The sequence below is a fragment of the Orycteropus afer genome, unplaced genomic scaffold (genome assembly GCF_000298275.1).
Source record: "Orycteropus afer afer isolate SDZICR_OR568_19922 unplaced genomic scaffold, OryAfe1.0 scaffold00341, whole genome shotgun sequence".
Taxonomy (NCBI): domain Eukaryota; kingdom Metazoa; phylum Chordata; class Mammalia; order Tubulidentata; family Orycteropodidae; genus Orycteropus; species Orycteropus afer.
Window position 1 is genome coordinate 1748011 of NW_006921928.1, and position 3261 is coordinate 1751271.

The following is a 3261-nucleotide window of genomic DNA, read 5'->3' on the forward strand; positions in this document are numbered from 1 at the left end:
AGGCCATGATATTTCTAATCACCTTGTAGGCATGTGAGAGCTGGACAATGAATAAGGAAGACCAAAGAAGAGTTGATGCTTTTGAGTTGTGGTGCTGGCGAAGAATGCTGAAAGTACCACGGACTGCCAGAAGAACCAACAAATCTGTCCTGGGAGAAATGCAGCCGCTATTCCTTGGAAGCGAGAATGACCAGACTTCATCTAACCGATGTTGGTCATGTTGTCAGAAGGGACCATTCCTTAGAGAAGGATATCATGCTTAGTAGAGTGGAGGATCAGTGAAAAGGGGGAAGGCCCCCAATGAGATGGACAGGCACAGTGGCTGCAATGATGGGCTCAAGCATAGCAAGGATTGTGAGGCTGGCATACAACCAGGCAGCGTTTCATTCAGTTGTACCATTCGGTTGGTCATTATTAGTCAGAGCCAACATGACGGCACCAAACAACAATAACAGCAACATCATTCCATTGTATGAATATACCACAATTTATCCATTTTACGGTGATGGACAGTTAGATGGTCCCCAAATTGGGGCTATTATGAACAAAGTGGTTGTGAACATCCTCATATACGTCTTTTGGTGGCTATGAGGTCCCGTTTCTATTGAGAATACACCCAGGAGTGGAATTGTTGAGTCTTAAGGTAGGTATGTGTTTAACATTATTGCCAAACACTTTTCCAGAGTGTACCCAGTTAGCTTTTTAAAGTTGCAATTAGAGTGCAAATGCTATTCCAAAAAGTTACAAGCACGGCATGACAATGACAGTGGACATATATTCAGCACTTAAAATGTGCTAAGTCCCTGGTGCCATACACATTTTAAGCACTAGGTTTAAACCTACGCAGAGGTGCTTCAGAAGAAAGGTCTGGTAATCTAACTCTGAAAGATCATAGCCATTGACATCCTGATGGAGCATAGTTTTACTCTGCAAACATGGGGTCACCATAAGTTGGAACAGACTTGAAGGCAACTGATTTTGCTTTGTTTTTTACATGCAATTACATGTGAACGTGCTCACAGTGCCTGGTTTCAGCTTAGAATCAGTGCAAGATCTCAGGGGCTGAGTCATATTGATCTTTGCCCCACTTGGGACCCAGGTACAATATTCTGTGTTTGTAGAATGAATCATCTCCATTTTACAGAGAGGAAGCCAAGGAAGGCCCAGCGAAGTGGTGACTTGCTGCATATTTCAGAGCTAGTGAGTGGCAGGATGTTCTGGTTACCTAGTGCCTCTCTGACAGGACTATACCACCAATGAGATGGCCTTAACAAACAGGAGTTCATTCTCTTACAGTTTGTAGGCTTTAAGTCTAAGGTCAAAGTGCCAGGCTCCAGGAGCTGGGTGAAAGCCCCTCGGCCTTGGGTTTCAGCTCTGCCTCCTACTCCCAGCCCACTGAAGCTGGAAGCTTTTCTTTATTCAGCTGCTGGCTGCTGAGGCTGACAAGCCCAAGGTCGATAAGTTACAAGGCACAGTCCTGATATTACCATTAATTCAAGTCCATTTAAAGTCCCAAGGTCGGCAGAGCATGGCAGGCTGCTGAACAATGTCTGGGCTACATGCAGGGGTCAAGTGTGCCATAAGCTAGAGACCATTCCCAAAGCTGCTTCTTATATATGGGAAGCAGATCACATCTCAAAGGCTCAGCTGCTCCAGTAGATTCCATCATGGAGCTGATTACCAGTCTCATCATGGGGAATACGACATCCAGCTGCCCAGCCACTCAACCAGGTCCAGCCAAGTTGACACACAAACTGAACTACCACACAGGGCAAAGCCAGGAACTCAGGTCTCTGGCCTCCTGGTCTCACTGGCATTGCTCACTTATACATGTAAGCCTGAGGCCTCTTTTAATTTCCTCCCTCTTACACTGCAGAGTGGTGTAGTACCTAAGGCATTTGACCACTAACCAGAAGGCTTCAAACCCACCAGCCACTCCTCAGAAGGAAGATTGGGCAATCTACTGCCATGGAGATACCACCTTGGAAACCTAAGGAGGGGACGAATCAACTGGATGGCAGTGAGTTTGGTTTTTGGTTGGTTTACACTGCAGGGGACTAAAGTGCACCTGACCCAGGCCATGATCTTTTCAATTACTGCATATTCATGCAAAAGCTAGACAATGAAAAAGGAAGACAGAAGAATTGATGCATTGAACTGTGGTGTTGGCAAAGAATACAGAATATACCACAGACATCTTAGAAGAAATAACCAGAATGCTCCTTATTAGCAAGGATGGTGAGACTCCAGCTTGCTCACTTTGGACATATCATCAGGAAAGACCAATCACTAGAAAAGGACATGATGTTTCATAAAGTAGCGGGTCAGTGAAAAAAAGGGAAACTGCCAATGACATGGATTGACATTATAGCTATAATGATAGACTCAAACATGCCAACAATCATGAAGATGCACAGGACTGGGCAATGTTTTGTTTTGTTTTACATAAGGTTGCCATGAGTCAGAAGTGACTCAGTGGGAACTAACAACAACAACAGCACTGTAAGTTGGCACCTTCAGCACTCTAGTATTCCAGTCCTTTTGGGTCATTGTCTTTCTTTTCTGGTTATCTATTCTTGTATGAAGGAGCTCTACTGGCACAGTGGTTAAGCATTCAGCTGCTAACCTAAAGGTCAGCTGTTTGAACCCACCAGCCACTCCATTTGGGAGAAAGATGTGGTGGTCTGCTTCCATAAAGATTACAGCCTTGGAAACCAGAGGGGGCATTTCTACTGAGTCCTATAGGGTCGTTATGAGTTGAAATTGACATGATGGCACACAACAACATTGTTGTGTGACACACCATCCTAAGACTTAATGACTTAAACAAATTATTATTATCTCTTGAGTATTGTAAGATGACTGCAGTCAGCTGAATGGTTCTTGCTCAGGGTCTCTCAAGTAGGTTAGAGTCTGATGGTGGCTGGCGCTGGAGTTCAACTGAGCTAGACATTCAAGATGGCACATTCATGGGGTTGGATGTTGGCTGTTGGTTCAGCTGGAGCTATTGGCCAGAGCATCTACATGTGTCTTGGGGTTTTCACAGCATGGCAGCTAAGTTCTGAGAGAGAGTAACCCAAGAGACAGGAAGAGGAAACAATCAGGCCAATTAAAGGCTATACCAGGAATATTCACTTCCATAATATTCTATTGGTCAAAAAAGTCATAGAGCTGAGCCTGATTGAAAGGGATAGAGACACAGACTTGACAGATGACTGGTAGGTCACATTGCAGAAGACCATGTGGCATGAAAGTTATAGT